The sequence below is a fragment of the Haliotis asinina genome, chromosome 1 (genome assembly GCF_037392515.1).
Source record: "Haliotis asinina isolate JCU_RB_2024 chromosome 1, JCU_Hal_asi_v2, whole genome shotgun sequence".
In the NCBI taxonomy this organism is placed as follows: domain Eukaryota; kingdom Metazoa; phylum Mollusca; class Gastropoda; order Lepetellida; family Haliotidae; genus Haliotis; species Haliotis asinina.
In genome coordinates, this window is record NC_090280.1 from 94,015,793 (window position 1) to 94,030,013 (window position 14,221).

General features: G+C 41.6%; 1 protein-coding gene across 1 annotated transcript in view; it reads left to right on the forward strand.

Annotated features, from left to right (window-relative positions):
- Positions 1 to 14,221, forward strand: part of LOC137255689 (unconventional myosin-Ic-like) — a 114,420-nt gene that overhangs the window by 5,153 nt on the left and 95,046 nt on the right. The window lies entirely within an intron of this gene.

Below are 14,221 nucleotides of genomic sequence, written 5' to 3' on the forward strand. Positions count from 1 at the left end.
TATTGTAATACAACCATACATATCGTAAAACTTGTAAATTTAATTTGTTAATGAACACTAATAGTACACGTAATATTCGCAAACATGATAAGTATGTCCATCTTGCTCTTGTATACAGAAGAAGCTGACTTCCTAGTAGTTAAAGCGTTCACTCGTCACGCTGTAGACCCAAGTTAGATTCCCCACATGGGTACAATGTGTGAAGCCTATTTTCTGGTGTATTTGCTGGAATATTGCTATAAGCAGCTTAAAACTAAACTCACTCACTATAGTTTGGGACATTTAGTCATCTAAGACATTTGTTATAATAAACTTTTGTAGATGGTGAATACATTTTATTTGATCAAAACAATACACATACATTTGTACAGCCACACTTTACCACAAGGTGTCAGTCAAGCATGATGTTTCATCTGAAACTGGCTTTCCCAGATGATATCATGTAGCTGAGAATAACAGTTATCCTAGGTGATGAAATTGTTCTACATTGCCAGAGGTTAAAAATCCTATTGCCCCACACCTGGGACAAGTCAGTTCTCATTTCGGGCAAAACACATAATGGTATCTTACTTGTCCACAGGCTTCTAGAAACTTTCCGCTTACAGTTTCGAACTGTAAATATACTTGGATTTCATTTCATATCTGCTCAAAATGTAGCTATTAACTTTTGCAGTGATAATAAAGTAGGATTATCTTTATTGGCTATATATCTCTTTTCGATGAATTGTCAAGTAAACATTAACATCAAATACCATGTTGATTTATTCTCTCATGATTTCATCATGATTATGTCATAAAATTCAGGGCAAGTGGAACATCAGTAAGGACAAGTTACCTCGTTAAAGTCACTGTGGCAAGTGGATTTTGAAAAATGGTTTGAACCCCTGAATGCTTTGCAGGCCATTGTGACATCATTGCTTAGCATGACATTAGGATGAAGTGACATGTTTAATTGTTTCTGAGGCTTGTTAGAGTGAAATGACATGTTTAATTGTTTCTGAGGCTTGTTACATCAGAGTGAAATGACATGTTTAATTGTTTCTGAAGCTTGTTCACGATGAAGGTATAGGTGAATACTGAACATTTTGAAATACAGATTTTTGGATGATGAATAGAATCTCAAATGTGTCTTCCATGCACAAATATGTCAACACTTGTTTGAAGTAAAGATACGACGATATGTCGTCTGGACATATTTGATCTCAGACAAAATTCTATAAGGAATAGTAGTATAGGTGTTGAAAGACCTCAGGGAGCAGACGCGATGGGTGGCCTTATTTCACTGCAAGGACAGGGATTCGTTCGAGGAGTGTTTGAGAGAGAACGATGTGATGAGTAAATTAGAACGGGAACGGGTGAAGAAACAGCTCGCTGAAACTAAACACGCTAAGCTCGTACTAAAGACCGACCAACCAGTAGCATATATAGTATGCTAAAGCTAAGCAAAGCTAAGCTAAAGCTAAGCAAAGCAAAGCTAAGCAAAGCTAAGCAAAAGCTATGATATTTGAAGTATTTGTCGTGTGCAACTTAACTTTCATTTCTCTGTGTTTTGTCTGCATCGGGTATTATATAGTTAAAACTAAATCTTACTTGTTATATTATAAGATGGAGTGTGAGGAATTGCTCGAACAATTGTCGTTGGAGGGTTCCCCCAGTGGGGGTGTGGGGGATTCCCCCAAGCGAGAGAAACTGGTGGCGTTGGCTGTTGGCGGCAAAGCCAAACATTACTTTGGAGACTACACCCCGGATAAAATTAACAAAATGCCAGCCGAAGAAATCGATAAGCTGTACGCTAGATACGAGTCCCGGCTCGGAGCAGAAATGACAAAGACAATAGGATCGGCTATGACCCAGATATACACCGGTATTGTATCACATTTCCTTCCCATTCCACCAGAGCGCCGACTTTACCTGTGGGAGGACCTCGAGAAAGACCCTTTTATCGAACACGCCGTGAGCTCTATCAGCTGCGGGCTGTACCACAAATATGGTATGTTGTTGGCTCCAGTGACGGCGGCGATTATCACGGCAAAACATTGTCAATTTGAGAGAAAGAATAATAATAATAGTATAGATGGATGCTGCACAGGAAACCCCAGTGAGTCCCGAGGTGACGGAACCAGTGAGTCCCGAGGTGATACCCCCAACAGTAACCAGACAGAAGAATCCTAAGAGAGTAGCTGCCGGTAAAAAACGGTGGTGTAACCAACATAAAGTGACCAATCCAACCCGACTGTTGTTGGCTGTAGGTGTAACTGCTGCCGTGGTTATAACATGGTTATACGTGGGGGTACCCTCCCACAGTGAGCCACCACCCACCCACAACAGTGGGGGTATGGGGGTATCCTCCAACAGTGGGGGTGTGGGGGTATCCCCCATGGTAGATCCGCATATCATGTTATAATTTTAATATTTTATATCATATACATAATGTCTGAGGGGAAAACGTTCGTCAACGACGCATACCACGCCACAGTGGTCGCTAGTCTAGCCGTAGGGTACGCTCGGTTGACTAAAATGGTGCTTAAACAACCAACTATCAAGCTAGATTTCAACCTGCAGGATATGGGTATGCTCATAATGAACCTTGGTATGGCGATGGCCACAAAAGACATCCTAGTAAAACAAGGAATAATACCTGATAATATAATGAAATAAATATAGGGATGGCCACGATAGCTATGATGGTCGGTGGGGCGTTAGTGAATGCCCTGGCATTTTCCGGGAGTAATTTCCTCTTCTCGAAACTACGAGATGATCACGCGGCTGAAATACAGGAAGAAAGGAAGCGACACGATCTCGCTACTGAGAAATTACAAAGAGCACAGGCCGAGTACGCTAAAAAACGCCTCCAGAGGATCGATTTTATTAACGAACAACTCACGCGTGAAAACCATGCCGTTCAAACATTCAACGATGTTGATGAAGCAATGAAAGAATACTATCTACTAACTGGTAAACAATTGGAACCGCTCAATAAACCCACACTCGCTCAGTACTACACACCATCCAAGGGGCAAATGAATCGTGAACTGGGCTTCATAGTGTTGGGTATAGCAGCTACTGCGTTGGTTGCTAAGCAATTAAACTAAAATACCTATATAAGTAAACATGAGACCCGCTCCATACCGATGCGAATACATACTTATGGGGAAGACCGAGGCCTGTGGTAGGAAATGCAGGAATCAGGGGTTCTGTTGTTTCCATATGGGAAGTCCTAACTACACGTGTTCTGTGTGTGGTATCGGGGTTAAAGGGCACTACTGTCTATGTAAAGCTCACGGAGCGAACGTAGTCAGACATCAACTCATATACGAGAATAAAAAAGGCTACATAAAAGAACGTAGGCGACTGCTCAAGATAGCCACTTAAGAGTTACCTCCCCTTACTGTGAACCAATTAGACATTAGTTTTCTTAGGTGTAAACACGATGTCTACTGTGCGCGAGCTCAAGCGGGTCGCAAAGCAGAGAGGTGTGATCGGGTATTCTAGAATGCGGAAGCCAGCATTGTTGAGATTACTAGGTTTAGAAGTCCCTCCTACGGTAAAACAATTAAAAGCTCAAGCAAAACAGCTTGGACACACGGGTTATTCACACCTGGGGAGAGCCGGGTTAACCGCATTGTTATCACATGCCCCCGTAGCAAAACCTCCCACTGTAAAACAACTGAAAACCGAGGCACACGATTTGGGTTTAGGCGGGTATTCCCGTATGAGGAAACCACAGCTCGTAGAATTATTACAACAGAATAGAGCTGTTGACCTGCAGTTCGTTCGCACTGAGCGCGCTGTAGGCAACTATTTGAGAGGTTGGCGCATGCACGTTGATAGAAACATAGACATTACAGATATCAAGCCTCTGATAGTTGATAAGGTCAACCAGGAACTAAATAACCTAGGAAGTATCAAGTTTCAGATCACAGTGAAAATGTCGCTCGATAAGGAGGGCTCCACAGGGGTCACTGAGTATGTTCAACCTTACTTCCGAGGCAAACAAGAGGTCGTCACACATACAGAGACCATTGACGTATCAATCGATACAAGTTTTCAGCAGATACGAGAATACCTAGAACGCTACACGCACATGGGGTCCGGGTGGGCTGTAGATAAAATCGATAACGTCTATCTAGATATAGCTAACTACGTGCCGTTCAGAGGTGGGTCATACCTAGCCTTGCCTCCCTACTATAAGAACAAACAAGCCATAGTAAACGTTAAGAATAGAGGAAACGATTGCCTGAGGTTAGCTATCAGGTCAGCCTTATTTCCAGCTGCCACTAATCCGAACAGGCCTTCTAATTATCCACAGGACGATGGGCTCAACTGGGATGGTATAGATGAACCCACCCCAATATCCCAGATCACTAAAGTAGAAAAACAGAATAATCTGACTATAAATGTCTTTGGACACGAAGGTAACACAACAATAGTACACAGGGTCAGCCCGGTGAAGGATCGCCAAGTTATTAATTTATTCATGATCAAGCGAGGTGAAACGTATCACTACACGTGGATAAAAAATCTCAGCCGGTTGTTGCACGACCAGTCGAAACACGTTGGGGAAAAACACTTTTGTGTACGATGCCTACACGGTTTCAGTCGGGCCGATTTATTAGAATCCCACCGGGAGGATTGCCAAGGTGTGGGGCAGACGGCCATACGAGTCGACATGCCTAAGGAAGGCGAAAATATCCTAAAATTCAGTAACCACAAGAATCAAATGTCTGTGCCTTATATCATATACGCCGACTTCGAAGCCTTGGTGGTAGGGGAATCATCCTCCACACCCCCTAGTGGTGAGAGTTTCACCCACAAGACACAAGAGCATATAGCCTGCGGTTTTGGATACATCGTCGTCCGTTGTGACGGGGAAACGAAAGCTCCGGTAGTGTATAGGGGTCCTGACGCGGCTGAAAGGTTTCTAAAGTGTTTGCAGGAGGAAGAAAAAATTATTAGGAATGCATTGTATAAAATCGCTCCCATGCGTATGACCCGAGCCGACAGGCTAGCTCACGCTAGTAGCACTAAGTGTCACGTGTGTGACTCACCGCTTAACGGTGATTCGGTGAGAGATCACTGTCACATAACTGGTAAGTATAGAGGCGCCGCTCACAACGCGTGCAACCTCAAGCTTAAAATCAACCCTAAGACAATAAACATCCCCGTTGTCTTTCACAACTTGAGAGGGTACGACTCACACTTGATCATGCAGGCCATCGCGAAAATCGATGGTAATATAACGTGCATCCCCAACAACATGGAGAGATACATCTCCTTCAGCTTAAACGGACTTAGGTTCATTGACTCGTTTCAGTTCCTCCTGTCGTCACTCGACAGTCTGGTCAAGGCCAACAATACCTTCCCTATCACCGATCGATACACAGACGCCGAGACTAGACCCCTGCTTATGAGGAAGGGTGTGTACCCATATGAGTACATGGATAGTTGGGTCAAGTTCACCGAGACCAGACTACCTCCTATCGACTGCTTTTATAGCAAGTTGAATGAGGCGTCCGTCTCACGAGACGATTACTCGCACGCGATTAACGTATGGAATAAACTGGGTTGTAAGAACCTGGGCGATTATCACGACCTGTACTTGAGGACAGATGTACTGCTGTTAGCCGACGTGTTCGAGACGTTTCGGCGGACATGTTTCAAGCAGTATAAACTCGACCCCGCATGGTATTACACCAGCCCAGGTCTGTCGTGGGACGCCTTGCTTAAAAAGACAGGAGTTAATTTGGAATTGCTCACAGATTACGACATGCACCTATTCATTGAGAAAGGCTTGCGAGGTGGGATTTCCATGGCATCCAAACGATACGCGAAAGCAAATAATCAATACGTGAAAGGTTACGATCCTAACAAACCAACCAATCACATTCTCTACCTCGACGCAAACAACCTGTACGGCTGGGCCATGAGCCAGTATCTACCTACAGGGGGATTCGAATGGGTACCCCACGTTGATGTTATGGGGGTCGCACCAGATTCGAACAAAGGGTATATCCTCGAAGTTGACTTAGAGTATCCCAAGGAATTACACACATCGCACAACAGCTACCCCCTTGCACCCGAACGTATGAGGGTTAACCCAGACTGGATGTCTGAGTACCAACATAACTTGTCAGGTGGGCGTGTGACAGACGTTGAAAAACTCGTGCCTAACTTAATGAATAAGACCAAGTATATCGTTCACTATCGCAACCTACAGCTGTACCTGTCGTTGGGTATGAGGCTGGCCAAAATACACAGGGTGCTCATGTTTGACCAGAGCCCATGGATGGAGCCCTACATCAGAATGAACACAGACCTACGAAAAAAAGCCACCAGTGATTTCGAGAAAAATCTCTACAAGCTCATGAACAACTCGGTGTTTGGTAAGACTATGGAGAACCTGAGGAAACACGTGACCGTGAAGCTGGTTAGATCTAGTGAGGAAGACAAGCTCAGGAAATTGATAGCCAGTCCGGCATTCAACCGTAGCAAGATATTCACAGACGACCTGGCTGCCCTACACATGAAGAAAAGCCACATAAAATTCAACCGACCTGTTTACGTGGGGATGAGCATCCTCGATTTATCCAAACACCTGATGTACGACTTTTACTACAACGAGCTCAAGAAACAGTACGGCGACAGGTGCGAAGTGCTGTACACTGACACGGATTCCCTGCTGATGGAGATTCGAACCGAGGACGTGTACGAGGACATGAAAAAACACCTCGATTTATACGACACCAGCGACTACCCTAAGACCCATGCCATGCACAGTACGGTAAATAAAAAGGTCCTAGGTAAGATGAAGGACGAGTGTGCTGGCACGCCCATAGCCGAGTACATAGGTTTGAGGCCTAAGATGTACTCCATACTGAAAGCCGACAATAGCGAGATCCGGAAGGCTAAGGGGGTTAAGAAGTATGTGGTGAAACAACACATCAAACACGCCAGATTCAAGGAAGCCCTGTTCAAGACCCGTACCTTTAGACATAAAATGAACACACTTAGAAGTGATGGGCACAAGATATACGGACTGACTATAAACAAGACGTCCCTATCGCCTATGGACACGAAACGTTGGATAGCTATTGATGGGATAAACACATACGCGTATGGACATGAAAAAATTTGAGTCTATTTACTACAGCCCGCGTGGGTACTGGAAAGGAGCTAGCGCAGTAGATAAGCTAGCTAAACTAGCGCGAGTACCCCCGGAGGAAGCCAAAGCGTGGCTTGAAAAACAAGCCCTGTGGCAGATCTATTTGCCGGCACCACGCTACGTACCTAGAAGGAGGTTCGGTATTAACATACCTAATAGCATTCACCAGGCAGATCTACTGTTCCTACCCCACGATAAGAGGTACAAGTATGCCTTAACCGTAGTGGACGTAGCCAGTCGTTACAAGGAAGCCGAACCCTTGACCACGAAAGATTCGGCCCAGGTAGCCAGAGGATTTGAACGTATATACAAACGCAGCCCGCTGACTCGGCCAACAGAGCTGCAAGTTGACCCCGGACGGGAGTTCATGGGTGTCGTGTCACAACTGCTAGCCAAACACGATACAAAGGTCAGGCGTGGCACGGCCGGAGCCCATCGCAGCCAAGCCATAGTTGAGAGATTTAATAGGACTTTGGCTGAGCGCTTGTTCGGCTATCAGTATGCTAGGGAGATGACCACCCCTGGAAAACGATCGACCGAATGGGTCACGAGGTTACCCGAGGTGGTGTCGGCAATCAACCATGAAGTCACCCGTCTCACCGGTAAGAAACCGGCAGACGCTATCAAACTAAAATCAATAGTTGCAGAGTCGGCCGCTCCATTGCGTGGGAAGGAGAAACAGATACCGGATAGGGCCCTAGTGAGGTATCTATACCAGCCGGGGGAACACGAGGGTGATAGCCGTAAGCGAGCCACCGATCCTATATGGTCGGTCAAAACTTACAACATAGATAAAGTGGATATGAAAGCCGACGAACCTAACTTGTACTACTTGAGGGGTGGGCCAGGTAGGGGGTTTGTAAGAGAAGAATTATTGATCGTACCGTACGGCACAGTGTTACCGCCTGCCAAGTCACGGTAAACGTGATGGCGTAGCTTTGTAGTAGGGGCAATAATAGCAAGAGCTAATGGCCCCACCAAAGCCTCATTTAGTAAATGAGGCTTTTTAGAGGGGTTTTTTGAAAAGTGTTTTCGGACTATCATTCCCTATACTACTGGAATTTTGTAGTCAGTGGATATCAAACACTGCTAATTCCTTGTCCAGACGGATGGAGCCAGTTATTGACTTTCTGTCGCTCATATTCTACCTCTATGATAATGAGGCGCTTACCTGTAGGGCACAAAGTAGTGCACTTGTAAGGTAATCAGGCATAGATCCAACACAGGTAAGACCATACGGATCAGTGAATGATGAGATGTCCATAGGTCTGGTCATTTAATCCCCTTGTCAGTTGGTCAATATCTGAGTAATGTGCAATAATACTCATGCTAACGAGCTTACAGGTGAGATTCCAAGGTGAATGGATGGCATGTTAATCAATAACTGATGAAGTGATTTTCCATATTGTTATCATTAATTAGTGATCAGTTCTCGTTTACAGAAGATCAGTTGTTGTAGTGAATGTAGCATCTACTGTCGGTGCCTTTGAGGTATTTAAATGATACAGTTTTTTTTCGATTCTAGATCTCTGACTTCTCATGCCAGTCAACATCAGGTATTTTGGACATTCTGGTAAATCTAGCTGACGTGTCTTTATATGACTTCAGTACTTTTCTAGTTTTCATGAAGCCCGACTCTCTCACTTACTTGCCAAGATGGTGTTTTGGAAGAATACTTAGTACCTATACAAATATTCTCGTCACACTTTCTCTAAGACAAGACACTTGCTCACTCACCCACCCAATATGTACAGTTTGAAGGAATATCTCATAATCTTAATGTCTTTTGTTTATGCATAACCAAAGAGAATTAGAAAAAAAAACATAATTCATTTATAAATTATCACCATAGTTTTAACATTAGTCAAAACAGAAAGGAATTTATTCAACTTGTTTTTTCTCAAATTCTAAAATTGTTGACTTTTAAACATAAATCGTTGTGCAAAACAATCCAGCCACTTACGCTGCAATTCCTCAGTCAATGAGAAATTTCCTGTTTCAGCAGTGTGGCTACAACGTGCGATTATTCTGAGAAGTATTTACAATTAATTCCAGTGGCAGTTTATCTGGAGATAGCTGTTGCCATCCTTCCTAAGTACCAATTTTGCATAAAAAAATTGTAGAATGTTAAACAGGAAAACCAAAATCATAAAAAGAGAACGATCCTTGTGATTGTTTTGAGATGGCCCCTCTGTGAGCCATGAGATGCGTGTACAGTTGTATACACATTTATATCCCAGGTAGGATATATGGGTGTATTTAAATCCCAAGTAGGATATACGGGTGTATTGTTGCTCAAGTGGTGGTATGGGATGTGAGGTCAGTCTGCTCTAGGACGTTTGAGGAAGTTCTATATTTTATACTTTTTATCTTTTTTCCCTCCTCTGTCTTTTTGTAAGGTGCAGAACTGGGTGTTAGCCCGATTGGGTTGTTGACTTGGTTGAATACATGCTGTTATGTCCCAGAACTTGTATATCAGTAAACCAGTGGTTGACGTCATGAACACTAATGACAGTTACAGTGACATGCTATCAGTTGGATGAGCAACTGATTCTCTGTAGTTGCCCTATACTAGTCACAACCAGTGGTGTGTTGGCATGTGACTGGGATTTGTTTTATTGATTTCTCTTACAGTTGATCTGATTATGTCATGCTTTGAGGCTATGTTTCAGCTTTTGGCATGATATATATATGAAGAATGACATTGACGTAAAGACAACTATCTTGATGCAGGGATCCAAAATAGAATGGCAGATAGGTTATAATTTAACACATTGCCTCGGTATTGTTTAAAGCCACCATAAGCAATTTTCCAGTTGTATCTAGTTGGCTTGTGTGAATAGTGTGTGTCATGGGGAATCGGTGCAAAAATGTGACAGTGATGATGATGATGATGATGATGATGATGATGATGATGATGAAGCATTCTCAGGCTCTGATATAAGGTTATTACTCTAGAGATTACCTTAATATGCACTAGACCATAAATAAAAGCAGATATTCACAATAAGCTTATTGATGATCAAGAAAATTTAGCAAATTTTCAATTCCCCTCAAAAACCAAATCGTGTATTTTCACAGCTGTTACAGTAGGCAGTGTTTACATCAGCTCAAGTCAAGTATTGGCAACAGTCCACGCTATGGTATGGTATTTCTCTTCCTCTATTGTGTAGCCTTGCTAGCAGCCAAACTGTGAGGAGTCCTGTCACAGCTTCCTACTTCCTGCATCCTGCAGAATAGGTGTGGTACATCATAGGGATGCTATCATATAGCATGGGACATGTTGTCATTCTGTTAAAAAATATGCAGTTCCAATTACCCAACTGACTCTTGAATTGTGGTGCAGCATGAATAAAATAAGACACCATTGTTTTTGCCTGGACACAGAGACATTTTGGTGATTCTGATAGAAAACGTCAACATAATGGCTGCAAACTTGATTGAATAAACATTTCCACATTGATAATTATGTTATTAGTTTGTACTTTACTTCTTTAAACAATTCAGTATACCTACCCAAAATTGTAAAGAAGTGTAATCAGAACCACAAATGTTTTTTTTAATTTGGTCTTAGTCTTTTGAATCTTATTTGATATTTCTCATTTTTCCTCTGACAATTGCGTAGGTGACATATTTTGTTGGGTAGAAACTGACTTTGAAGCTTCATAATTATGTGTATCAGTGTAATGAAGTGTTAATGTATAGCTGACTATCAGAAATGGACTGAGAGTGAGAGGGGTTACATTTGTAATCCAACAAGTAAAATCATAATTGACAAACCTGTCCTGATGTCTCCATTCAACAACAAGCAAACATCAAAGAACAAATTTATTTCATTTTGGCCCTAAGACATTTTTCATGCTACCATGTTTTTGTCAAAGGGAGACTTGTTTTGTTTGTCTGACCACGTGAGGTGGCTTTTGTCTGTGGCACCGTGTTGATATTTGTGCCTGTATGGTAAATGATGTGTTAAACATGTTGTGGACTTGCAAATGTTAGGCAACGAAACCCAATATTTATGAAATTCACAATCTGATTGAAAAAAGATTCCAAGGCAAGAATGTTATATAATTGTTTGATTGACTGAGGTTTGAGTTAATGTTTGACATTGTGGAATGGCAAAAAATTTGTTAGGATGAAAGTACTTGTTTGAGGTTTGCTTTGACTTTGGATAAAAAATACTCAGTGATAACATGGCCAGTTCCTCAGGCAAAGTGGTCAGGTAAGACTCATTGATCATGAAAACACTACAAAGATTATTGTAATCATGGTAACAAGCTCAAATGTTTTTCTTAAAGATTTTAGTGTTTAAAATTCTTTAAGTGATATGACAGTCATATAATCATATTTCATATTTGGTGAGTGAGTGATTATATTTTTATACAGCTTTCAACAATGTTCCAGCAATAACATGGTGGGGGGGGGGGGGACACCAGAAATGGGATTCACACATTGCACCCATGTGGGGAATTGAACCTGTCTAAGGTATCGTGAGCAAAAGCTTTACCAACTAGGCTATCCCACTGCCCACATGGTTACTAGGGTAGAACAGCAGTGCTCATCAGAACTATGGTGTGATCAGCAAACAAGTCATGTTTTTGTGACATGAAGCATTGGTTGCAGAAGACCAGAACTTCTAACCCGGTTCTTTATGCATGTATATACAATGAATGAACTTTCCATTGAAAGCTTTATCTGTGTTGTATGAAAGTGTGATAAATGCCTTTATGACATTGTTTCAGTTAAGAATTAGCTGAGATCCATAAATGATGGTGTGGAGCTTTTGATGTTAAGATGCTTTTGGAGACTGCTAGTCTGGAATGTTCTTGAACACGAACATTCTAGAAGGCCTGCTTGCATCAACTGTCATTTTGTCAAGATTAAATGTTGTCGGTTTTGTTTTAGTTAGCCAGCCTATTTTGGAATCTTGATAACTCGATAATGGCTGTGACATAACATTTTTTATCACCTCTACTGTATATTTTATTCTGCCTTTACAATAAATAGTACCACAGTGTTTTCGTTTTGCAACATTCTTGCCTTGCAATAATATGTATTGATTTGTAAACAAAATTAATTTTATACTGTAGTAATTAATTGTAAAACATTTCTTTGCTCTTGTTGGTTTCATATTGAATTCTTTCGTACATGTTCTAGGTTAATTTGTTGTTTTAATTTGGAAATCGACTCATAATATTTGAAACCATCCCAGCTTGATAAGGCAAGGCCTGTCTGTTGCATTGGGCCTGTCACAATGAACAATCTACTTGGTTTTACGTGCATGCACAGAACGCTTGGCTGATTCTCGTGACATTGTCGCTATTTTGTCAATCTCAAGTTGCACCATTGTGCAGCTTGGCATGTGCAGGGTTATAACATTGCAATGGTATGCAGCAGAGCATGTTTGCATGCTGATCACAAAGGTCGTAAAGAAAGACAAGATTGAAATGTATTGTGTAAGCATGTATTTTGATGGGATTTTTTTTACCATGTCATGGTTAATGATTTTGTTAGGCTTTATGTCTTTTTCTTTGCATGGTGTACCATGTGTACAGATGAAGCTATAAAATTCTAAAGAAACAAAATCGGAATGAGATTTTGTTTGTACCACCGATGGTAATGATCACTAACTTGTTGACAATGATGAGTGAGTGAGTGAGTTTAGTTTTATGCAGCTTTCAACAATATTCCAGCAATATCACGGCGAGGGACACCAGAAAATGGGCTTCACACATTGTACCCATGTGGGGAATCGAACCCGGGTCTTTGGCATGATGAGCGAACGCTTTAACCACAAGGTTAACCAACCGCCCCTGACGATGATGATGATGATGATGATGATGATGATGATGATGATGATGATGATGATGATCCCTGCCATGATATTGCTGAAATAGTTTGAATAAAGCCTCATTCACTCTCACTTCAGTATGTTTATCAACAGTATCTGTGATTGTTATCAAATCAAAGTGGCACACAAATATTTACATCTTTTTCAGTTCATAATATTGATATGAGTGAAATGTGGAAACACTGCATCCTTTTCAGTATTTCTTTGACTTTTGAAATCAGTATTTCTATATACCTGTCTTAAGATGGAAGCCATGTTCAGTGTTACCAATAAACAAATATGGGATGCCAGAAATAGCAGGCAGTATTGATGTCAGTCATTGCGTAATTAAGCAGTGTTGACAGTCAGTCCGTGACAAGTTATCAAGTTGACTGAAGTCATTACTGATGTTTACAGAAACTAAACTTAAGGGAAGTGGCCTTAGCCTCAGGAAATCAAGCAGAAATTCCAACCAACCTTTTAGATTCAGTTTGTTTGTAACATTTTTTGTGCTGAACATTTTCTTGTGAAATGCTTCATCATGCTTCTGGTAAGTTGGATGTCTGAGGCCAGCATGTGGATCTGATATCCTGGATCATTGTTTGGTTTGGTGCCATCGTACTGTCACTTGGCTGAATGGTCTGAAAAACCTAACAGCATAAGGGTTGTTCTTCTGGATAAGAAAGTGTACTACTGGATATTAGTAGTACTCACTTTCACTTACTTTCACTCATTGTCACTCACTCACTTTCACTGACTTTCATACATTGTCACTCACTTACTTTCACTTACTTTCACTTATTTTCACTCACTCACTTTCACTTATTTTCTTGTATTTTTACTCACTCACATTCACTTACTTTCACTCACTTTCTCTGATTTTCACTTTTATGCATTTTCACTCCCTCACTTTCACTTACTTTCACACATTTTCATGCTCTCACTTTCACTGCATTATAAGTGATTTAAAGATTAAATCTGTTGACAAGTGGTTTATGGAACCTGTACAAGCTGTTTGCAGTGAGATAGCGCCATGGCCATATATCAAGCAGTATTGGTAGTACCAAGTCATCATCTCCTAAATTACATGCATAAAATATGAGCAAGCTTCAAAGGTCAGGCCTTCATGTGGTCTTACTGTTGCACAGGTGTGTAATAAATCTTAACGTGTGCCATAAACCTTCTAATGTGTTCGTCAACCAGAAAATCAATGCTTTGGGTCACACTGA